At 40.9% G+C, this 25,945-nt stretch overlaps 1 long non-coding RNA gene across 1 annotated transcript in view; it reads left to right on the top strand.

Annotated features, from left to right (window-relative positions):
- LOC127473224 (uncharacterized) overlaps positions 1 to 12,179 on the top strand; it is a 68,853-nt gene extending 56,674 nt beyond the window's left edge. Inside the window, exons 4-5 of the long non-coding RNA XR_007905317.1 lie at positions 695 to 820; positions 11,917 to 12,179. This is a non-coding gene — a long non-coding RNA (uncharacterized LOC127473224). The remainder of the gene's footprint in view (positions 1 to 694; positions 821 to 11,916) is intronic.
- The last annotated feature ends 13,766 nt before the right edge of the window (positions 12,180 to 25,945 follow it).

The following is a 25,945-nucleotide window of genomic DNA, read 5'->3' as shown; positions in this document are numbered from 1 at the left end:
GCTTTTAAGGCTTGGGCTAAGCAGCAGTGGGGTCTACATGAACATTAAACATATTCTCAGGGAGAAAGGGGAATAAGTTGTATCTCCAGACAACTATGCTTTTGTGGTGGTTTAAAGACAGAAGATGCTTGTATCAGAAAATATTTGTGTACAGTCCATTTGAAAATACTAAGGTAATGTTATGACTGAATTACTTGACTCTATTTTCACAGTAAACTCAGCTATAGCAAACCTCCACTTATAGCAAGGCAAATTAAAGTCACTAATTGTTTCATATGTGCAATGTGGGAATTGCAGTTTCATTTATAATGAAACTTTGATTACATTATAATTGTTCTGGCATAAAATTTATTCCATTTTCACCAACTTCTCCTGTGTTTTCAGACTCTATTTGTGTCTGCAGTAGTTTTTATATTTTTTGACTAGCATAGCGCAATCACATATCTTTAAGCTTCCCCAAAACTGGGATTCAGACTGCCTGATTCTCAAAATCTGGACAAACTCAACAGAAACACTCTTGGTGGAAAAACAAACAGCAGTGCAGTGTTTTGGATAGCCTGATAAGTCCTGATTGTTCTGTACAGAATCCCAGCGGAAATACCAACTGCAGCTTTTTACTTTACTAGGCAGAATTCTGCACTTGATATGTCCTCTAGTACTTTTCTTGTTACAGAAAGCCACTGTTCCTTTCTAGAAGATGCTTCTGTGACTTCCTAACAGAGTGTATATAGTAATTGCCTACAAAGTATGAGCATGCCTACACTGAAGATCTGGAATGAGAAGACATCATTGAAAAGACCTTCACAAACTTGTTCCAAAGGTAATTAAATGCATAAATCATATTTCTCATGACCTTCTCCCTCCTGTAACACATTTTGCTTCACACTCATCCATGAAGACCACCTCCAGGTGGTTATTGGCACAACTTTGAATATTACAGTTTTTGATATTTCTCCTATATGTTTGCACTGGTATGACAGTTGTTTGGGACTCTGAACTGTTTGTAGCAGGGACCTAATTTTCTTGGATTTCTATGTCTAATGCCTACAGGCTTGAAAGCTTCCTAGAATAATACATAATAATAAGCTGAATTTTATCAGCTGTGCTTCCAACATTTCCAGTGTCCTCTCCTATTACAAAGGGAAACTGTAGCTATCAGCTGACATAGGAGGGGAGCAACTCTACACCCTAGAAAGTCTAGGGTAGTTACAGATAGTACAGTGAAGGAAGAAGTATTTGTAATTAATGTCAGCAGATATGGGTATGAAGTGACTGACAACAGTGTGTAATTGTGGCCCAAAGAAGGGAGACTTGCAGCTGAGACCAAGGGTGTTGTTTCCATGTCGCTGATACAGGATTGAACTGTGAAGTGAATATTCACATCTCTGGATTGAGAAGTACTCAATTTCCTCAGGATAAACTCTCTGTAGTCTGAAAGTGTGAGGAAAATGTGTTAGGCCACTTTCTGGGAATCCTTTTGTGAAAATGAAACAGGTTTCCATGATATGAGAAAATTAACACCCCAAATGAAGCTGTTTTGCCAGATGACTTCAGCCTTTTCATATTAAACACTCTTCCACAGAAAGACTTCAGTTCTTATGAGTAACAGCTGTAGGCATCAGCAGTAATATGCTTTAGGATTTAGCTAGCATTACTAATGAATTTTTGTGTGTGATATACCTCTGGATGGAAAAACTACCATATTAACATTGAAGAGTAGAACCAATTTAACCTGGATTATTTAGAGGCTTTTCCTGTGCTTCTATTTTATAAATACAAATGACATGTTCTACTGCTCATGTTATAAATCATTCATGTGACACAGACATTCACTTCTATTTGAGGACTACACTGTCACTATTTTAGAAAACCTCAATGTTCTCAGCTGGAGAAACTAGTATTACTTCTAATAGTCTGTACAGCCCTACATAGGATTTGAAATCTTCTGACTTCTCAATGATGGGAGTCTGGTGCCATTAAAAATCTGTCTTCAAATTTCTTCTTGTGATTTGTGTTTTATTCTGAAGGGTATTCATCAGTCTTCTATTTCTTTCCTTGAAATTTCAGTCATTCTGCATTCATAGAGACTGAATTTATGGTAAATACATCTAGATCTTTCAGTATGTCATGGAGTTCCAGTTGGCTAAAAAAATCCTTTGATCAGTTATAATAAATGTCTTGGTTCAGACAATGTCAAAATTATCCATTAACAAATAACATTAGCGCTGAGGTACATCCCATAATTGCTTACCATCCAATTGTATTCTTGATTGAACCTAGAGACATCTGATGACACTGGAAAAGTATAATTAGCAAATCTGATCGTAACCTATCATAAACCGAATTAACATATGGAAAATGATTCAGCTAATGCTTCAGAAATCTAAAGAGAATTCTTATTACGTTAAAATGTCTTACACCAGACACTACCATGAAAAGAAAGAAAGGTAAAACTAATTAGAGCATTTCCTGTAAAAAGCACTTTTTATTACAAAGTTCCATATGTCAGAAGTGAAGCTATTGAAAAGGATTGGTTTTAGTAAGTCAGGATAATTTAAATTCCAAATTGTCAAAATACCTTGTTTTCATTCTGTAAATGGAAAGTCTTCTTTTCTGACATAAAGTGAAAGTCTTCTTTTCTGACATAAAGCGAAAGTCTTCTTTTCTGACGTAAGATTCTTTTTGTTTGTTTGCTTGGGTTTTTTTGCAGCAATTTCCATTACTATATAATGGAAAAAATTTAAAAAATGGAAGTCATTTATCAGAAAAAAAATCATGTTTTGACTAAAACAGTCCTTTTTATATTATGACATCTCACAGAATTTTTTCTTTTTCTCTTTGTCCTGAGTGAGCTTTGCAATCTCAAAAATTCCTACAGATCAGAGACCTGCTTTCCGTTCAGCTCTTGCATACGTCAGCACTTCATTATCTCAGCGTTCTGTGTTATTGGTTTTAGTTAGGAGTCACGAGACAACATCAGTTTTTTAAAACCTGCCCAAACTTCCAAAGTCTTTCTTTGGGGGCATATATATTTTAGTAAGTCTTTTCATACAGATGTAAGTTTAAAATGGTTAACATTTTGCACCTTTTTTTTCCCCTAGACCATATTACACTATAAAGATAGCTGTTGTGTTTTGTTAGGCCTTTCTTTATCATCCAGCAATAGACAATTGATCCATCAGTGTGTATTTCATGTACAAATCCTTTGATTTTCTGTTATACACCTCCGTTGCTGGTTCCATAATTTTTTATATGCAGTTCCTTTGATCTTGAATAAATTAATTTGGAACCATTAGTAATTGACTGAGTTTCCTACATAAAAGCATTTAATATACTACCTTTTGAACTCTGCTCTCTCACATGCTAAGAGAAATGTTAAAATTCATACCACGTTTAGCAGAACAGCAAATCTGGACTTGGTCATATTCAGACAGAATTTTAAAAATAATGCCTTTGCAGGTAGCTTCTTAACTACTCACTGCTTAATTGGAAGTCTTTATTTAAGACTATGGTGTTGTCATAGCCACAGAGAAACTGCCTCTTAAGTAACAGCTCTGAAATCAGTGCAGGGGCTACATGATAAAACAAAACCTTGACCTTCACACAGATCCTTATCATCAACCAAAACTAAGTATCAAAGCACCAGTTCAACATATTACTAAGACTCCGTTCAGAGGCAACTACCTGCTCCATCAGCTACAACTTTGCAGGATTTTGTAGTGAGCATAAGAGCAGTCTGTTCCCAAAGTGACTAAGACTTTTGGTCAAGAGTGAGGCAACACCTGTGCTGTGTGTTGAAGCAAGACACAACCACTTTAAGGATTGCTGACCTGCAGATGCCTGAAGGTTCTGAACCAGCACTGTTGTCCTGTGCTACATCTTGGCTTTGAGCTCTATGAGTATGTTCCATTTTTGGTTTATTCAAAGGGCAGACAAAGCAATTTCCCTATATGGCATGTAGACCTACCCAAAGTGACTGCAAGGAGCACTTGTATCCCTTTCACCAGTAGCAGATGCAAAGGTCCTCACAAGTAGAAGAGAACCAGACACTAGATGCAAATGGCTGGTGCCTCTGGACCAGTGACACAGTGAAACTATTGACAATTATTCTACCAACCCTGTAATATAACTCTATCTAGAGGGGGACTCAGCTAACTACTGCTCCAAGGACAGTCACTAAATCTGTGCAGGCACCATGTCATTCATTGTCATTCGTTTTGGTGTGTGGCTTGGGTCAGAGCAGATGGACATGCAGAGCCAGCAATCATTAACATACTGATACGTACTACCACTTATTGATGCAGTAAGACTCCTGTGCATGTTCAACGGGGCAGCTGAGATGTCACAATGTCACATGATAATGCTTCTAAGGCAAACCCTGACTCTCTCAGGCAGCTAACAAGGAAATTAACAAAGGCTTCAAATCATCAATCCTTCACCCTACCAATAACCAATAAGGGTCACCCTGTAAGTCACTGACAGATCCTACTGATCCTACTTAGCTGAATTAACTTAACTCTGACTTGGACCAAGGTCTCAGTTTCTATGACCCATGTTGGAAATCTCAGACTTAATATGCAAATCTGATTGAGTTTTCTGCAGGATCTGGGCAGGCTCGAATTGGGGTTACATAGAATTTAGGTTAAAATGCTCCCACACACTTCCAAATCTTCCTGTAAGGCAGTACCGAGAGAGAGGAATGCTCTCTTGGCACTGTAAAAGCTGTAGAAAAATCAGTAAGAGGTGAACTCCATCTCTTCTGAGTGCAGATGGACAAGTGAAGGACAGGGAGGACATGGGATGATGCATAGTTGTGGGGGATGTTCATGTCCAAGTTAATGCAGGTGCTCAGACTCTGGCTGGCAGCTCTCAGGATAAACCAAAACAAGTAAGTCCCTATCCTGCTTCAATTTTCTGAGAAATAAAAAAGAAATCACTCAACTACAACCCATAGATTGTGTAGCATATACACGAAGGAAATCGAACAGTTGCCTAATCTGTCATTAGAAGAACAACCATCGAGTTCATTATCTGGGATGTTTACCTGATAGCCTGTAGAGGGATCCTGAACTGTCCTGAATACTGCCTTGATTCCTAATGCACTGTATTCTCAACTTAATTTCTCAGAAGAGGAATGGCTCTGTCTAAAAAGACTCACACTTTCAGAATACTGTTTCCTATCAGGAGGCACCACAACAGCTTCCTTCAGATTACAAGCATCCAGTTTGCGGCCAAAAATATTCTAATGCTTTATTCATCTCCATAATTGCTGTTTTTAATATTCCCTGTCCCACTAGCTGGGAAATCATGCAAAAAATAAAATCAAAATACATTGATGTTTATCTTAATGGAATATCTTCATGGTATGGAACAGAGTGTAAAGGAGAACACACAATTACAATGGCATCTTCATGACAGAGTTAAAGACAACAATAATTTAGCAGCTCAGTCAGCAGCAACACATTTACAACTAAATCCAAAGACAGATGTCTTCAGTTTTGTGGCCTTAGTATATACAGCAGCTCACTCCAGCCAGCCAGCTTGCTATTATGGGAGGTGGGATTTTGCACCTTTACACTCAGCTCGTGCTCAGCACAGATGCCTCTTCTACACAAGTTTTACCATGATCTTGAGGTTCTGTTAAGCATTAGAAAATTATATCAGGCGTGTAGCAGAACAGGAGCTGTTAGAGGCTTAGCATGCACATCTATCACTATCCAAGAGTGTCCATCTGAAAGATGTCCAAACAGAGAGGGAGGGTTTTGACTGGAAGTTGCCATCTACCTCCTACCCCTGAATTTTGACATAGATTGATTTGGCCTTTTCTCCATATTGCCTCCTCTGAGATACAGAGCCAAGAGGTGAGAAGATTTGGTATATCTCAGGTTAATGCTAGATAACCATCTAGCATCAGATGGTGCTCAGTGCTCGAAGCTTAAACCCTATTACACCAACTTCAGGACTGTGCATTCAAATTTTGGATCAAAGAAAGCCAGACGAACCTCAAAATTAAAAATGAGTTTTCCACCTGATACAGATCTAGATGTCAGGACAAGTAGGAACTGTAAGGATCACAAAAGCAATAGCAGAAAATATCAGCACCTGCTCAGGCTTCATCCAGAATAGAAATTATGTTACGCTGTGTTATGTTTAATGGAATCCAAATTCTATGTTATTGGGTGAAATATGCTGAAGTTTGACTGCTTCCTGTCATTATGCATGAAAATTCTACTTTGTGATAATAATACTGAGCCATAAATCTCTTTAGAGTTCAGAAAAGATTTCTTGTTTTCAGAATGTTCTTCTGATGTTACAACAATGTGACTCAGGATTTATTACATATGACTGTTTCTTTTTAATCTAGCGTACTTAGCTTCAATGTCAGTTTTAGACACTCCCCCTGGAGCTACATGAAAAATGAAGTCTTGATCATTACCCAGCTTTATGGAAATTCAATGCAAGCAATTATGAGCTGAACCCTGAGAAGATCACACTTATAAGAGCGAATAAAGGAGCTTAGTGAGAGTGACTACCCAGACTACTGAACAACAGAGAAAAAAACAAGTGTAGATGTGCTTAAGGTGCTCGCTGCCTCCATGCTGCGTGCTGACCTCAGACCAATCATCACCTGAACTCCGAGATCCCTGCACCTCACCATTGCCCAGAAAGTAATGATCTAGGTGACAGTGCTTCTGGGAGTGAGACAGGAGGCAGACATATGAAGGAGCAGGGACTGGGATCACCCTCTAAACAGAGGGCTGCTCAACCAGGAAAGTGTCTTACCCTCTTCCAGTGGCTTCTCTGTCTTTCATATGTTTGGGGTTTTGACAGTTTTGGAGTAGAGTTACATTTTCAGAGGGATTTTGTTGAAACTTAAAAAAGTCCTCATTTTAGGGATTATGTTGTATTAAGTTATTTTGGCAGGAAAGAACGTCTTCTGCTCCCATTTTATATTGTCTTTATTTACCACTGGGTGAAATAAAAAATACAGATTAAAAAATACAGATTATAAATAGACTTGCTTGTATTTTACTTCTCCTCTTTCACTGCATTTTCTTTTTGGATTTTTACATCATACCTTTAAATTTTTCCCCTGTTTTTGGCAAAGCTACGAAAACATAACAAGTGAAACAAGACATTTCAGTGAAGCAGAAATTGATTCATTCCAAATGAAACTACTTTTGATATGGAATGTGGTCTTTCAGTTCCTCCAGGAAGGCTGGAGAGGGACTTTTCACAAGGACGTGTAGTGATAGGACTAGGGGGAGTGGCTTTAAACTGAAGCAGGGTAAGTTTAGATTAGATAGTGGGAAGAATTTCTTCACTATGAGAGAGTGGAATAGGTTGTCCAGGGAAGTTGTGGATCCTCCATCCCTATTTCAAGGCCAAGCTGGACAAGGATTTGAGCAACCTGGTCTATTTGAAGATGTCCCTGCACATCAAGGGGAGTTTGAAACAGATGACCTTTAAAGGTCCCTTCCAACCCAAATTCTTCTATGATTCAAAATGACATAGAAACTCTCTAGGGTCTGATGTATTGAACAAAGTGAACATTTTAGTTATGACTTGGCCCTAAATGAGTAGGGTATTTAAAATAATGATAATATTATTCAACATGGATTAATTTAATTTGAAATAGGACTCAATCCTTCATAAGCACTGTAGAAGCGAGCTGCTGGATGTGATTTTATAAGCTCGAGCTCAGGGATTTTTGTGTTTCTTTTCAGTGTTCGTCTTCTTCACTACACACTGAGGGTACAGGATAGATTCAACCCAGATCAGACAGACAGGCAGCCTGAGATCTGCCTTTGTCACACCTGCAACTGCAGACTTTGTGCCAAAGCTGCAGGCATGTTCAGCAGATGGCTAGGGGCTTTTAGGGGTTGATGAAACACATGGAGTCATTGTCAACATCTACATACAGGCAAGTAAAAGAGATTTTCCCTCTCACACACACAGGCACTCTCTTAGGGGAATTAAAATGCAGATTAAAAAAAAAATCCAACTCAAATTTGATAGAAACAATAGGACACTGACGCCAGAAATGAAACTACCACAGGAGTCTTATACTAAAGATTACCCCCCAAATAGTCAGAAGTAGCTCTGACTTGCATTAATACTTTCACGTTTGTATTCATAGTCCTCTAAAAGTCTTACTGCTTCATTTTCTTCTTTAACTTCAGACAGTCACATGCCTGTGAAATGTTTTACTTGACTTGGGAGGGAAGTACACTCTTCTACTTTTCTATGCTAGATTATTAATTATGTTAAAGACTTTTCTGACTACTAATGAGAGAAGGAGAGGATGAGCTCTCACCTAGAGCTTTTCTTTGAAGTGAAAATCTTTAGTAGAGCCCTCTCATTTCTAAGGACACTATAATCATCTTGATGGGAGCAAAGAAAAAATAGGATTCTGGCTCTGTACCTATTTTCCTCCCACTCTCCCCCTTATTTTCCCTCTCCCTCTCCTTCATGCACATGTGCACATGTGCACACACACACACATACACACACACACTCTCTCACTCTCTGGAAGGAGCAACCTACAATGCATGTATTTTTTGAACTGCACGTTTACATCTACACAGGTACAGTTATTTTTTCAAAGTGGCCCATACCTGTAACACATACATGTCAACACTCACACACCATCCTTCAAGGACTTTACTCTTACTCTTTTCAGCATATTTTTATGATTTTGACCTTTATTTTCTGCACACATCCTGTCAGATCGTTTGCAAATGAATTTCATAGACACAAATATTTGCTCTAAAGTAGTCTGGAATTATAAACACCCACACACAAGGAGACTTTAAACATGAATACTATGCTATGGAAATACTTGCATTCTTCACTCAGGGAATAAAATCTGCATCTTGTCTGACCACCTCCAACCAGACAGCAAAGCTTGAGTTACAATTATGCACCATAATTCCCTGTGATAGAAGAATAGTGAAAATAATTAATTCAAATGCATTCAGATAAATAATTTTAAAGTAAATGCATATTGCTGGAGGAGGCTCAGCAAGCAGAAAAAAAGCCCAGTAGTCTAATATGTTATTTCTTGGGAATATCTCTGTCTGCCCTTAGGTTGATATATTCTTTGGAAACACTTTAATGCAGTTCCTATAATTAGCAAGTACTTCATAATCACCTTCGAGAGAATGAAATCTCTCTGTAATACTCGGGTGTATTTTGCAGGCATTGAAGTGTACATGGTTCTTGTATCAGCAGAAGGAAAATTGCAGGGCATGATGGGGGGGCTTTCAAACGTTACCAGGAGGCATCAGCATTGGTTCCCTGTAGCAGACTACATCTCTCTTCTTTGAAAAATACTAGTGAAATCCTGGTCTTACTGAAGCCCCTGGGCATTTTGACAGCTGCTTCCCCAGCAATCCAGCTAGGGGAATGGCTTCATTTGCAATGTGCAGAGGTGGGGTGGGGAGCGGAGAAGTATGTGTGGGCAAAGTCATGTGCTCTTTTCCTTACCTGGATAAGGATGTCACCTGTGGGCTGGGCCCCTGCCTGAGGAGGCAGCTGGCGGCTCTCTCCATCTTTCCCGGTCATTTCCCTTGTGCCCCTTGGGCCCCTTGGCCACTGCTGTTATGCTCTGCGCACCCTTCTCCCACTCACACCCCGAGGCTATGATGTCTACAGGCAAAATGTGTTCCTTCAAATAAGATTAACTGCCTGTGATAGCACGGAAAGATCATCATGAGGTTTTTAACTCTTTGAGTGTCCCGGGGCAAACTCTGTCTATGGGAGATGCCTTCCAGCTGCCACTGCTGCTTCCCAGTGTGTCTTCTGTTGAGTTGGCATGCCAAGAGATGTAAAAGCGATGTCTGAATATCAATCTGATATATTATCATGCTTGGTAATTATTCTGTCAAGTGTCTTATGAGAGGAGAGAACGGTAGAAACAGCTGTGGAAAATTGGGCAAGGACTGTTGTTCTTGTAAATATCTTTGAGCTTGATGTTCAGTAATTGCATAGCTGTAAGAAGGACCAGAGTTTGTAAGACATCTTTCATTTGATTGTAAAATTGGCTTGGTGAAGGAAATGTCTAGAAAAGAAATTGTGTGAGAATTTTACTTCTGATGCTGCTTGCCAGGTGTTTGAGAACTTAAAAAGAATAGATGACTAAAAAAAAACCAACTAAACTGTTTTAATGACATTTTTCCACCTCTTTTTTTTTCCTCTACAAATTTGAATTTGATTAGAGGGTTGCACATTTGCAAAATGCATTAGTTGACAAACAGATCAATCCCTGGACCCCATGGACCCGTGTACCGCCTCCTTTTAGTAAGCATCCCCAATAAATTCCCTATTTCTCATTTTGAACCACAGAAGGCTTTTATGACATTTCATGTTAAAATGTATTTACCTGAAATAATTTCTCAGAAGTGATCTACAGGATTTAGACTGCTCCAAAGCATTCTGAATTATTTAGACTGTGAAAGTGCTCTATATCTCAAAAAACCAGAGCAAAAATATATAACCAAATGTCTCTATGGTAATCTGAGTAGACCAAGCCTGCACCTTATGTACAATATAACACATAATAAAATAGCTCTTTGATTTCCATTAGAATTTCTGATGTAGTCATGCCATAGTGTTGTTCAACAACTACTGAAATACTTGGAGGGAAAAGCTGAAAACAACTGAACAAACACTAGGTAGTATTTTTGTTCGAGTAAAATGTTAAAGGGGTCTATGCTTTTCAAGTACCTGAAAGCAGTTAGTTAATAGGGTGATTTGTTCATTGTTGGAAGTTGAGGGGAAGACTAAAGCATTTGTAAGACTAACCTCTCATGCAAGGATAAGTTAGATTAATGGTTTACAAAATGTTCTAGGTAAAGAAACTCTTTTACCTGCAGGGTTGTACGTAGGCAGGCATGTGAGAAGTCTGTTTGCAGTACTGCAGGGTTGGCACGCACTGCTTTTTTAGATTCTACCTGAAAAGCCGGTAGTGATTCCATGCCATCAGAATAAATTTGGAACAGAATTCATTGCTCTTTCCAAGAGAGATAATTTGTGAGAAGCCCTTTTGGTGCAGGTTAGACTTGTTCTGCCTTTAACCTTCACACCTTTTGAACCATATGCTTTTAAGGAGGATAATATAAGGACATTGAAGGACTTTGGTCAAAGTATAAGACCAGATTCATAAGTCCTAGATTATTTGACTATATCTAGCACAGAGATCTGGTGTGGCCTGGAGCTTGTCATCTGACTTTTTATGTGCCTCAAATTCGTCCGCTCTGACACAGTAAAATTTGTCCATATCCAAGGTAGGTAGATGGTATTAAAACTTATTTTTACTCTAGGACGTGATGTGTACCATGAACAAGAGGAGGCTGAAGTTTCACTTAATCACTGTTTGTATCTCACCTTCAAATTATCAGTTCTTAAGTTGTAAGTTGAGATGGACACAGTTCTGGGAACTGCCAAGCAGTCACATATTCCATCAACTGAGGTGACAGTAGAGGGAACTCAAGATATCCTGTGAAAGTCCAGAGAATCAGATCATACTATAGAGCAGAGTTAGTATAGATACACACACACATACATATAGACACATCTATGCACAGATATCAGTCAATTAGTCTGATAAACCTTAATCATTCTGTGAGTTTACAAAGTATCAAACATTCAGGCAGATTTGTTATAGCTATGGGTTAAAATGGCTATATAAATCAGACATTTCCCTTTTCAAACCCAGACACTGATAGGGAATGTATATGGAGCTTATCCCCTTAAGTTCCACTCTTAAGTAGGAGTAAAGAGCAGTCAGCCCATTCCCTGCCCTCCATTCCCAGGAGTGCTTTTCTGGAGAGTCATTGTCATAAGAAGGTCTGACTTTCCACCTTAAATGAAGGTGACTATGCTTTTCTTACCATCTGTTTTCTTCTTTCACAGCTTTCAAGACGTACAAGGGGACCTCTTGGACCATGACCCTTGGTTGTGGACAGTTTGCCATGAGACCTACTGCCTGGGGCAGCAAGTTCTAGAAACCCCCATTTTCTAATAGTACAAAGGGCTGTCATTGCCTCTTCTGCTCAGTCATAAATGTGTCTTGCACATGTGGAAGGATTGAATACAGTCTCTAGCTGTATGACAATAAAATTATCTTCAAATGGGAACTGTCCATACTTAATAGGCTACAGTACCTTTTCATGTTCTGTAACAATAAGCTTGACACAAGAATTAAAAATTCAATAAAATGTATTCTACAATACTTTATATTTTTTTCTCACGTGGAGGTCCTAGCCTGGCTCTCGTTCAAGCTGATGCAAGGTAAATTACTGCCCCTGCGTGATCTTATTTTTGTTAAATAATAACAAAAAGAGTAAGAAATTCAGAGACACACAGTCAGACAAGTTCAGTAGCAAGGGTTACACAGAGACTTCTCTGTGTCATATTCAGTTACATTTAAACATAATGTGATATGATGCTTTTTAAAACAGTCACTCACTGCATGCTGTTTTCAAGCCAAGCACCCATGAATGAGTCTTAAGAGGTGAAAAAACTACTAAAGGGAATTGTAAGCCCGGTTATCTCAGACTGTCACACCTGCACAACAAGATGACTTATCTCAAGATGACTGGTCTTGGAGATGAGTACTGAAAAGATGTTCACTGCTTTTTCCCAATAACCCTTTCAGAAAGAATAATCAAAGGCGTTTGGGAGTTGTTAATGAGGAAACCATGTAACAGAGTAGGATCAGCCCCATAATATATATATTCTAAGCTCATTAAACTCCACACAACTGTAAACACTTGCCCTCCTAACTGAGGAATAAACATGTTCCCTGCTTCTTTTCCAACTAGAATAATTGCAGTGTATTAGGACACACAAGGTAGGTCAAAGCAAAGCCTGTTTGGAGTTCTCATTTCAACTGCACATTATGCACTTGTATTGTAATATATTCAAACTGACAGCTTCATTATGGAGAATTAATCTAAATTATGTCTAGACATACATTTGCAACCACAAGCATCACAGAGACTGCTTGGTGGCTGACTGCTCAGAGGAATTAAACAAGAAAATCACAGGTTTAAACCTTACAAATAAATGGTTGAACTGATAAACCAAGGAATAAATGAGTTTAGGCCATGCTTCAGGAACAATACCAAAATCTTCTCCCTAGAATTTTGCTACTTTACAGGCTTCTTCACCAGTTTACCATTTTAATTGTCATTCCCTCTGCTGTAGGGATGCAACCCCGCTGTAATGCTACCACAGGCTCAGAAGCCTACACAGCAAGAGTGTAGGGAAGTCACAGTAAGCCACAGGAAGCATTACATGATTCCTCCTTCTGTGCAGTAAAAATACTTGGATATGCCCATACTTTGAAAGAATACTGTGAATCTCCTATGGCTATTTTGAGTCAGGTGTGTCAGGAAGCTTAGCTATCATTTCAACATTAGTAAAGTTACAGATATAAATTTAGGGCTGTTCTACCATTAGTGATGATGGGGGGAAAAGGAGGCTTGTAGTTCACAATGTTATTATTTATTATTTCTAAGGACAAAGGTTTTAGGAATAAGAAAGATTTAGAACTTTCCATCTACAGGTAATTTTATTACCTAGCTGTAAAAAATCAACAGCATTGTCAGTGGATCATGCATTTAATAGTAATTTTAAAGACTGACTGTACATAGTACTTCATCCTAAACTCGCTTTAAGGTAAAAACTTGCAACTACAGGGAAAGGGACAGCATATGAGAGGTTTGGTGTTTCACAATGGCTGCGACTTTCAGTAGAGCTCTTCAGGCAGTTGAGCACACAGGAGATACCTAACTTGAGGGCTGCACCACCAGAGGAATCTCCATGTCATCACAAAGCACCTTGCTGCTGAGCCATGACAGCAGTCCCCTGTGGCAACATGGGGACAGCATGTTCTCAGCTCCAGAGAAAGAGAAATGCTCTCTACCCTAGTGTGGGGTTAGTGGCAGGGGAGGACCTCTGCCAGCCCATTTGGTTTTGAGATCTCTATCTGCTGTAATGCAACCTTCATGCAGCTGTCCAGAAGGGCTGGGGAGGGCTGAGGGAGGAAAGTGGGCTGAGCACAAGTAGGGGAGAATTAGATGCTGGGCAGGGAAAATGTGAGACTTGAGACTGCTTCAGCTTCAAGACTCTGTGTCCCACAATGTTCTGGAAAGCACTGCTGATTTTTACACTTGACTTACAACAGTGAATTCAACTCCTTGACTTGCCTTTTTTCTCCATGGGGAAGCAGGAAAAATGAGCATAGTCACAGCCCTCAGTAACACATCTAAACAGCTTCCTGCCTGGAGAAGGTTTTCACTCGTCTGACTCAGAGAGCAGGCAGAGCTACTGTCTGTGCAGATGTGCCTGCAGACACACCAGGTGGAAACAGAGCAGTACAAGCATTGTACATGTCCTACAGAAATGGGGGTGAGATAAGAATGACAGCAACACAGGAAGGTCAAATTAATTTCTTAAGGTTACCCAAAAGGCCTGTGCCAAACACACCTCCTGAATCCTTGGTGAGTAATTGTGAGTGCAGTGGAGGTTTACCCTCTGGAAAACCCTGTTACTGCTACCTTTAATAAGTGCTTTAAGTGTTCTGTCAGAAGTGTTTAATAGTTATTTAGAAAGCAGAAGTAGAAATGTGAGCGAACGCCATTAGTTAGCCACTGCTAGATGCTGGTTTGCATTTCTGGTCCCTGCTGTTAAGGGAGGCTAAGGAGATACTAGAGAGGTTTCAAAGGGGAGCCACAAAACTAGCTTGTGGGATGCCAAGCAGACTGTGGGAGATAAGACATAAGTCCCACAATTTATTCAGTTTACTGAAACAAAAAGAAGCCTGAGGTGATTTGAGTGTTTTGCCCAAGTGTTAGCACAGGGCCAATCTGTGAGTATCTGAGAATAGAGAGCTTTCAAACTTTTACTGACAAAGGCGTGACAAGATCCAATCACTGATAAATGTCCTTCAGTGGGAGAAACTCCAAATCACAGCCTGCAATCAGTGGTGAGTACCTCACATGATTGCCTTTAGGCTATGAAAGAATTCCTTCCCTCTACCTCCAAGATATATTTTGATTACTTCACTACCCACCTACTGCTTTCTGAAGTGTCAGATCTTGGTCACCACTTGGAAACAGGACAATGACACTGCAGGAGGTACTATATAGTATCAGCTTTCTGCTTTGTGTATCTTCCTCTGGTGCTCAGGCTCACAGCAATGGCCAGATTTAGGGTAAGAAAAGTGTTTTACTCCAAAAGATAGTCTAGCAGGTTCTTCAGAGTTTTTTTTTTCCTTTATCTTCAGCAAAGATTGCAGTTTGCAGGCTGGAATTCCTCACTGGTCCAGGTGTCTTCAGGGTGCAGATATTTGGTTGTCTCTTCTTTGCACCTGGTACAGAGTTTTTTCTCCAAAGAGCTGAAACACTTAGTATAACCAATACTTAGTATAACTGTAGTCTTTGAGACATGCAGGAATTCAAACAATTCTCTCAGGCCAATAAAAGAACATCACTACCCAAGTTAAATTTTTCAAACAAAGTCACACAAAGTCCTTCTCAGTCACTGGCCCATCCTGACAATACCCAAACTCCTCATGCAAGTACCCCAGGCTGGCAGCAATGAACAGCTTAAAGCCTGTCTCATTTCTCTTTCCCATCAGGATCAAGAAAATGGGACTCTTTCTGTTCATTTTGCCTTAATTAAACTTAATCTAGCTTCTGTTCTAAGAATATTCCAAATCAAGCTCAGTGCATTCAAAATGCAATGACAGTTGCTTTTAAAACATAACTAGAGAAGAAGAAAGTCTTTACCTCCATGGTAAAGGGTTAAAAAACCCAAGTGAGTTGTGGTCAGTTGACACAGGTTTAATTGACCTTTCTCTGCCTGGGGGAATTTAAACTTCAGAGGAAGAAATCTTTGCTTCTGGCACACCTTTGAGCACTAGTTAAAAGGACATTTACAAGCAGATAAACAACCAAGATCAATCATGGTAGAAAGTGTAAGTGTTCACTCAGTGTGTTTGAAGGAAGAGCACTGACATATCCTTTCTAATGTAAAGTAAAGCCTAGGAATACTAAATGAAAGTGCTCAGATACCTGTCAGTAAGGAGTTGGTATATAGGAGTTTTAGTCCGGTTGTCACAGTGCCCCACCAGTTTGGCTTCCCTCCCGCTTTTATCCACTCTGTGGCATGCAGGACTTCCCTCTGCACTGTATGAGCTTGTGCATGGTAGTCCTTTCGGGAACCTGAAGCTTAAAGTTTTCAGAAATTTGCTACTAGATGAGAAAGAAAGGCTATACCAGAAGAAGAAACCTAAAACTAGCTGTTGGTATATGGTCACTTCTGTAAGTTGCCTACGAGAAATACCTGGGTTTTTACAAAATCTTTTGTCACAAATAAAGTTTTTCTGTGAGCAGAAGGGAAAAAAGGGTCATTGATGTAAACCAAGAATTATTGGCATGCTTCTTTCAGTCACATTTTTAGATTTTTTTTTTAATTGGACACATATAAGTGAGCTGTCTGTATATGTAGCTCTGTTTCCCCTTAGCTTTTGAACCTATTCATTGATTCGAATCAAATTCAAGACAAGAATAAAACCCACTAAGGTTTTTATGGCTAGAACATTATTCTAGAGAGGAGTTGAAAGGTGAAAAGGTGCAAGGAGGGGGAACAAAAAAATCTTCATATTGGTCTATTAAATCAGCCAAGAGATATAGCTCTGTAAGAAACCTCATTTGATGTTTTATACTCATTGCTTTTGTCTGACTTTCTCTTCCTTTCTGCAGCTTGTATCCACAGTTTTGGAAGGGTCTGAGCCTCACTTATAGACCCCCCAGTAGCTTCTGTTCTTATGACCCTTGCAGGAACCTTACAGGAACAATATATCCAAAGGTTGTCAAATTTGGTTCAAATCAGCCAACAAATTCTGCAACTACTGAAGCAGAAAATATATGCAGGGTGCTGTTCCAGCAGAAATGGAAAAGCTTGTCAGCCCTGAAGCCATGAACAAACCACCTGATACCAGCCAGAGCTAATGAAAGGAGAAGCAAGCTACTTTACCCACTCCAATCTATTCCCCTTAAAAGAACAGGTTGAAATGGAGGCTAGTAGAAACTAGTTTGTTGCTTTTGAACACTTCAGTTTCTGCTTGTGATTCATCAATAGAAGAGCGGGCTACAGCATGCAGGGAGGTTTGTTTGGCCAGCTGTGAGCCTGAGCAAGTCCAGACTCATGTAACCAGTCATCACTTTCTCACTGTTAATATAGCCATGTGGAGCTCTCTGTTGTTGTTCTTGGAAAGAGTGGGTAAGGATGGAGGGTACATGTGGATGAAATATAGTTCCAGAGCAGTGAACACCCTTTGATCAACATGTGGAAAGACATGGGAGAGGATCATGCAATGTGCTATCATACATAGAGATCGCTGTATCCTGGCTGTCTGAATATTACGGATATATTTAAGAGGTTAATTAAGTGATAATTAACTTCCATGTCCAGCATTACAGGGTGAGAATCTTATTAATGAGCTTATTCATTCACGATGGTCAAAGTGCAGTTATTAAAAAAGGCACGTTTGTTCTTTTTGGGTTTTTTATGCACTTCTCTGTGCCCTTATGTATTTCAAAAACTCTTAACATAGAAGAAAAAAATTAAAATCACATTTTTTTGGCAACACAATCAAAATAATTATAGTAATTTTATTTTCTCAAAAATTACATTTGATTTTTGCTTCTGTGGTGTAAATATAACCCACCCTACCATGTAAGAGAAGTTAATTTTAAACAGTGCACAGTAATATGTGTCATGTGAAGTCTGATTCTATTTTCAGTTATTGGCCATGAAAGCTACCACTGTACAAGGTATCAGTTCAGTGACAACCGTTTGGTGGGTAATTGTGTAACTTACATTAGCTCAGTGCCACATGTCAGCTAAGGTATGAAACCATTGTTCAGGAGTAGCTCTGTGTCTGATTGCAGCGTTCTGTAAGATATCTGCTGAGGAAATTTCTGCTGGCCCTGTTTGTATTTAGTGGTTTTATACACTGTTGAGGTAGAGAAAAGGAGCCTTAAACCAAACACAATTTGCTCATATTTCTTCCTCTGAATCCTTTTGCACTTCCAGAGCTATGTGATTACAACCTATGTTCTGGATATTGGTCAAGAACATCTGTATGTTTTCATACAGATGATCGTATCACTGCAAGTGCACACATGCAGCACAGATAATCTCTGCAGGCAGAGTAGTCATATGTATGTTGGCATGTGGGATTTACTGTTTAGGTCTGACTCACAGTAGAGCAAGCACAGGAAAACTGTGCTCAGGGAAATATGTACCCATCCAGGGAAATATTGTACCCATCTTTAAAAAGTGCAGTACTGGGAGCTACTGATCTGTCTGTGTCACCCCTATGCCTGGGAAGATCATGGAACAGAGCCTCCTAGAAGCTGTGCTAAGGCATGTGTAGGACAGAGGTGATTTGAGACAACCAGCACGGCTTCACCAAGGGCAAGGCCTGCCTGACCAACCTAGTGGCCTTCTATGATGGAGTGACTTCATCAGTGGGCAAGGGAAGGGTTATGGATGTCATTTATCTGGACTTCTGTAAAGCCTTTGACATGGTCCCCCACGACACCCTTCTTTCTGAATTGGAGGGAGATGGATATGATAAGTGGACTGTTAGATGGATAAGAAAGTGGTTGGACAGTCTTATCCAGAGGGTAGCGGTGAGCAGCTCAGAGTCCTGATGGACATAAGGACAAGTGGTGTCCCTCAGAGATCTTAGTGGGACCAGTGTTATTAAGTATCTTCATTAATGACATAGATGAAAAGATCGAGTGCACCCTCACTGGCTGGACATGAGCTGGCAATATGCACTTGCAGCCCAGAAAGACAATCAATATCCTGAGCTACATCCAAAGCAGTGTGCCCAGCAGGCTGGGGGAGGTGATTCTGCCCCTCTACTCTGCTCTGGTGACATCCCACCTAGAGTGCTGCATCCAGCTCTGCGGTTCCCAGCACAGGAAGGACACTAACTTGTTGGAGTAAGTCCAGAGGAGGGACGATGATTAGAGAGATGGAGCAGCTCTCCTACAAGGAAAAGCTGAGAGAACTGGGATTGTTCAGCCTGGAAAAGAGATGGTTTAGGGGTGACCTAATTGCAGCATTCCAGTACCTGATCGAAGCCTACAAGAAATATAGAAAGCAACTTTTTACAAGGGCATGTAGGGACAGGACAAGTGGGAATGGATTCAAACTAAAAGAGAATAGTTTCATATTAGATATTAGGAAAAAATTCTTTACTGTGAGGGTGATGAGATACTGAAACACGTTCACCAGAGAAGTTATGGGGGCCCCATTCCTGGAAGTGTTCAAGGCCAGGCTGAATGGAGCTCTGAGCAACCTGATCTAGTGAAAGGTGTCCCTTCCCATGGCAAGTGGGTTGGAACTAGATGATCTTTAAGGTCCTTTCCAACAAAAAATATTCTATATTCTATGATTCCAGGCAGAGCAAGTACACAAACATAGCAGATGATCAGACTCTGCACAGATGCTTTGCAATGCTGTATTCCTGTCTGGGAAATCACTGACCCCAACAGAAATCCTCAGTGCTGCAACAATAGATGAGGACTAGGACCAAGTATGAAGAAAGGTGAGAATAAGTGACAGGATAGCAGTTCAATAGTGATTAACTCAATATAATTTAAATCAATTTAACATTTTACTCCAAACTGATGAAATATTGCTTTTGGCATAATGTATCCACACTTCTTTATGTCTTTGCAGCCAGCCTACACTCCTTGTGATGTTGAATTGACTGAATGTTTGACAGCCATGTCACTTTCCCTGACTTCTAAGTAGGCATTTCCTTCACTCTCTGACCAGCAACTTGACAAGCAATGTATCAAGAAGATGAAAAGGAATAGTTTTTGTGAGTAAAGAACAAAGAAATTTAATAAAAGCTGCCCCTTTTACTGATCAGTAGCCTCTCTGGTAGACTCAGCTTATAATGTTGCAATGCTGAAAAGCTGGAAATTATCAAAAGTGAGGAGCTGTGCTGTTGACAAGCAGCCCAGGAGGTCAGCGAGTAGCTGCTGGGGCTGGCTGGTGGGGCTATGAAGGCTGCTGTGCCGACTGGGTGCATGTGCTGCATGGGGAGGGATGGACACAGAGGAGTGGAAGGGGGAAGGGAAGCCCCCATGCAAACACCATCACACTCTAATAAAATCCAGAGTTGTTACCCCTGGGCAGAGGTTTGTTTTTTGGAGAGTGTGGCACGTGCTGGGGTTTCTGACGGTGCTGCTTGGCTGAGTACAAAGAGCTCCTTGTGGGTCTGCCAGTGACTTCTCTTGAAGTGCTGCCGCTCTGGCTGTGTTTTCTGGTCTCAATCACTTGATTACTTGCTCGTGGGTTTATCCATGACTCTGGTCACAGTGATTTTAGCTAGAATTCCACTACATAACTATTAGAAGGAAGTGTTAGGATGAGGGGAATGGGTAGCAGCTCAAGGCTGTGAGGTTTGCCTGCTTCCCAAGGGGTTCAGGAGGTGCTGCTGGGCTCTTTTCCAACTCCCTTCAGCAGTGACCTCCCTACTAGCTGCCCTGGCAAGGAGGGTGTCCTCCCAGGTTGGCCCTACACCTCTGCTGGAGGGCCTGGCTCCCACTTCAGACTGCCCAAACCACCTGCCCTGTGTGCCAGAGACATGGATACCGTCAGCTGTGTGGTGCGTTGCCAGTGCCAGCTGCCCTAGTGAGGGACTTCTATTGCCTCCAGCATCCCCATGGTGGGGACAGGAGAGAATGTGGGGACTGCCGGTGGTGGTGGAGAGGGAGGGAGAGAGGAGGAATGCAGCTGAGTACTGAACATGAACCAGCTTGGGAACTGGTGGCCATCTTAAGAGCCCAACCTCTGCAATTGAATAAAAGCACTGCTGCTGCGATCCAGGAGGAGATAATGGTTAGCATTTGTCAAGGGTTTGAGCTCATGTGCCCCTACTGCCCCAGACACACCTGAGCAGCTGTTGTCACCTCCTCACCCCACCACAGATATCTGCTTGAGGCCAAGGGGAATCATGTCCCTGGAACACCATTTCTCGCCCTTACAGACAAGGTGAGTCTGAAGGACTATCTTAGTGCACAGTGAATATTCTGAGTTGGAAGGGACCCACAAGGGTCATGGAGTCCCACTCTTATGTGAATGGCGAGTGTGGGGATCGAACCCACAACCTTGGTGTTATTAACCCCATGCTCTAACCAACCAAGCTAATCTCATGGATTAGCCTCTTGGATGCAGAGGCACAAAGGAGCAGAGCACAAAGGTGCAAGAGGGATCCAGGCTCCAATTTTTGTCTCTATTATGTTGACTGAATCTTTGCAGCAAAGTGATTTATGGAACCTTAAAATTGGTCCACCAAAAGTGGACCAATTTACACTAGTATGGAGCACTCTCAGCTCCTGGTGAATTCATCAAGTCTTGACCAAGAGCAACACTCCTGGAAACAGGAGGGTTGCAAAATATTGCCTAGCTGTCAGCATCACGTCAGGAAACACTGTCCTACACATAGGTCGCCTATACAGGCATAGATGCTCTGGGCAGGCATGTTGGTCACAGCCCTTGGCCAGGCTGTACTTTAGGGTATGGTTAATACATGAAGCTGCTATCGGGGATGCTGGGCAGGGCAAGCAGAAGACTCAAGTGTGTGTAGCAGGCTGTTTTTCTGACCTGCCAAATTCTTTTTCCTTGACCTCTCTACTCATGACTGCACAAGCTGTTCTGGTTTACACACCCCTAGCATAGCAAATTTGAAGCAAGTCACACCAGTTTTCTACTTTAAAACTGCTTTCACCTGTTTGTCTTTCCAGTGAGTATATTAGCACCAAATGTAACTTCATGTCTTTTGCCACCTCAACGGGGTATCCACCACTACCATTCATATCTCAACTGAATGTAGGTTATTCTCTCAGATGGCTCTAGAAACTCATTTAAGAACACACTTTTTGAAATACTTCCTTTTCTTTCTAAAGTGGTTTTTTTTAAAATTTTGGCTTCAGCTTTTTCTGTAGGGTCTTAAGGCGGGTAAGTCAAAATGCTTGCAATTTTAGTACCACTGAATCTCACTGGAAACACAAGCTGGGTTGTTAAATTCCTAGACAGATTCAATTTCTATTTAATTTATTCTGTATAGGAATGAATGCAGAGAATAAATATATATGGCATAGGAGAAGACAATAGCTTTGACTGCAGCTTGCTTCTGTTGGCTTTATGCTCTGCTTGCCACTGGGAAGACACTGGTATGAAAGTGGAATCAGAGCAGTATCGCTGCCCTAAGAGGCCCAAGACTATTCCTGCCTGGAGCATCTCCAAAGTGAAAGCAGTCGGCCCCATGGATGGTGAAGCTATGTCACATCAGGTACAGATGGTGACTGGCAGATGTCACCTCCCACAAGGTCTCAGGGACATATAGTCTCTCAGATGGCAAATCCCCGGGTGCTAAGGCCTCTCCTACACATCCCAGCTCCTTACATGGTAGGCAGCTGTTCAACCTGATCTGCAACTCACTGAGCATCTGCAAATGGTGAAAGGGATGGTAGCAGCACAGTGTTGCTCTGCAGGTGTTTGGGATACAGGGCATTTGGGAGAAGGGAAGGGAGAGACAAAAGGAAAAAGGCAAAACAATCAGCATCTACTTTGCTAGTCTTATGTTCAGCATGTGAGACCTGTCAGTTGTTGTCAGCATGACTATATAGGGACTGAGGTACTGCATACCTACTGATATAGGTACTGCAGGAAGTCTCAAGAGAGTCATGAATCTCCCTGTACCCTTGTGCATGTGATTTCTTTCACTGGGAGCTGCTCTGGCATTTAATGAAATCAGATGGTGAAAGCAGACTAGAGGGATTTGGAAATATGTAGTTGAATTGAGCAATTTCTCTCTCTTATATTAAAAATAGTTTTGCTATGCTGAATTAAAAGCTACATTTTGTTCATCAGATCATTCAATCAGAACTATAGTCCACAGGATAATTAAAATTTAAAAGTTAATTAAACCAGCAATGATCTAAGCACAAGCCTATAAGGAAGACAGGGAATTCAGATACCTTATATCTCCTCTTAGAAGTCATGACTTCTATCACATATAATTACTCTCCCCTGTGGTGTGTATGGGAAAGACCTGCTTCTAAATGAGGACATTTTCTATTAAAAACAGCAGGAGAAAAATTCAGACACCAAGGGCTTAATCCGTAAGGCTGTTTTTTGAATGAAATCATCCCCAGTCTGGCAAAACAGTGGCACAAATGTTTATTTATGAGTGTGTGAATAGCTCTGTTGCCTTTAATGCCATTGCTTCTCCTCCTAACTAAGGCATGTCCTTCGATGTTTTGTTCAAGCAGTCCCAGAGCACTTGTTGGAAGCTTGTTCAATTGGCAACACACAAACTAAACACCTAGTAACCATGAACTTCAACGAAGTGCCAGCAATACACAGACCACAAGAACCTGGCACTTAGCTGGTGCACTAGCAATGACATGACTAGCAAGTGGGCTGTGAAGGAGGCAGGACTTGGGGAGAGCTCTGTAGAGAGTTGTGTACGCGTTGAAGGGAAAATGTGCTGAGGATGTATTCCAGGGGTGAGAGGGTTAAGCTGTAGTCATGGGACTGGGATAAAATGGACTGTAGGACTGTGTGGAAAGGTGGTGAATTCATCAGAACTGGGCTGTTGACTATTCCTGGGGTTGGGAGAGAGGTGATATAAGATTTGGTGAAAGGCTGTGGTGCTGCACATGGGGCAAGCTACAGAGCTGGCTGTGGGGAAATAAATTGAAGACTATACAGAAAATGACTGGCTAGCAGTGGCAGCTGTAGAGCAATATCTGGGGGTTATTTCTCTTGCCATAAACACTGTTAGTTTTTCCTTCTGTTCCTTGCAAGGTGAGATTCTGTACAGATTACAAGCTGACCTAGGTCATCTCAGTTGCATGGATTAATCATGCAGAATCCAACAGTACCTGCGGGTAGTTTCTACAGCCACTTGAGTTTTGTAAATGTAGCTGACATGGTGATCAGAGAACAAGATTGTTGTGGAAACTACTTAAAGAAGCTCTTGCACTTCAGATGAGGCAATGACCTAAATGCTCTTAGAGGGTACAGGAAGAGGCTTGTGCTGTAACCAAGTTCGTCAGTGAAACTGCACTTGAAAACAGACATGAGGAACCAATACAATTTTTTTTCTTCAGTAGTCATTGTTTGATTTTTTTAAATGAATAAATGGTGTTTCCTCTTTCTTACATCAGTCAACTTCTTATGCTTCAGTTTCCCCCAGCCCACCTAACAACAAGGAATGAGAGTAACTATTTGTCTGATTCCTCACATCTCAAGGGAGAAGATATCTTCTCTGTCTGAATCTGGATTTGAGAAAGAAAGTAGAGGACTGCATAGAAAGATGGCTTCACTGAGCATCACTTTACTACTGCTCTCTGCCCTCCCTATTATAGTGTCTCCTTCTACAGACAACCTTACTGTCTGGAGTCCTGGTGATTTGCTGCCTCCTTCTTTTTTTTGGTTCAGAGAATGTGTGGGTAACTTGTCCAAGCAGCTCCAATTTAATTGTTATTTAGACATCATTTGTCCAAATACTGAAGAATCTGGGAAACATATGGCAAAAGTATTAATGGGTAAGCAGTGTACAGAAGATAATAACACTCATTGAAAAGCACCTAGTGCAAGTGATTTGTTGAGCTCTATTTCCAGTAAATACAAAGTTTAGATACATGTATATACACATACGTGTGTATATAAACAAGAAGGTCTGAACAGGTGCCTGCCTGTTTACATGGTATGTCAGCCTATCCAGCAGAGTAGCAAGAAGAATGTTGCATGAATTTCATGTCACTGAATTAATACCTTTGGGCACACTTGATCTCTTGCTAATTCCTGCCTGTAACTCTCAGTACTGTAGGCTCTTTCTAGTTTCCTTTGCTGACTTAGAAGGGCAAGAATACGTTCTGCCAGGACACCTGCTTGGGGTGACTTAGCTGAAAGCAATCAGCCAGCATCATTTGAGCTTTTTCAGTCCTGCTGTTTGCATGCAGGTGTACTTTGCTTTCAGCCTTTGAGAAGTAGGGTTGATTGGGCAGGCTTTCACACTGATGTTGGTATCTTCCTCTGGAAGGAACTGTCTGCCCATGGACTATGGCTGGAGTTATCAGAAATCAGCTAAATTCTGGGCTTGTATGAAAAGTTACCAAATGTGACAATGAAATGTAATCAGATAATCCCCGTATTCTTTTGGGATTTGTAAAACCAAATTAACTGAGTTCTGCAGAGCTCCCATTTTATATTATTATATAAGTGAGCTAGTTTGGGACTACCACTGTAGCTTAACTTGCATTATTTTTCAGCCTTCATGACCTGGTGGAGGTGGAGGTTACTGAGACGGGTGAAACCTGAGTGTAGATGTGGGGGAGAAGAAAGGCTCTGCAGTCACAAGACTGCCGCATTGTATGACGGAATATGTGTACAAAACAGGGAGAGGCTGGTGGCAGGAAATGGCAAGAGCCCTCATGTGTTACAGATCTGCATCACTGTACCATTTGTTATCACAATGATCCCAGATTTCGTAAGAAAAGCACATACTTTCAAAGCAGTTGGCAGTGGCCCTCACATCACAGCAATGACAATGTTACAAACAACCCTGTTGAGCTGCTAGAATGAATTTCTCACCAGGTAGGGATCACAAATGTTTACCTTCTATTTGAAATACTGGGTCTCCTACACACACTTATGCACTTCAACACATAGGCATATACATACAGCTGCATCAAGAAACCAAGCAGCATTTTAGCTTTACGAGAAAAAGAATTGCAGCGGTCTGGTGAGCACGAGTAGAGGCCCCAGAGCATTGTGCCTGAACCCTCCCTGGGTCCTGATATGGGTAGCTATATAGGCAGACAGCTTGAAG

The sequence above is a fragment of the Manacus candei genome, unplaced genomic scaffold (genome assembly GCF_025592945.1).
Source record: "Manacus candei isolate 608988 ecotype Guabito, Panama unplaced genomic scaffold, ASM2559294v1 h1tg000034l, whole genome shotgun sequence".
Taxonomy (NCBI): Eukaryota; Metazoa; Chordata; class Aves; order Passeriformes; family Pipridae; genus Manacus; species Manacus candei.
The sequence above is the reverse complement of the archived record's forward strand: the minus strand, read 5'-3'. Positions and strand labels throughout refer to the sequence as shown.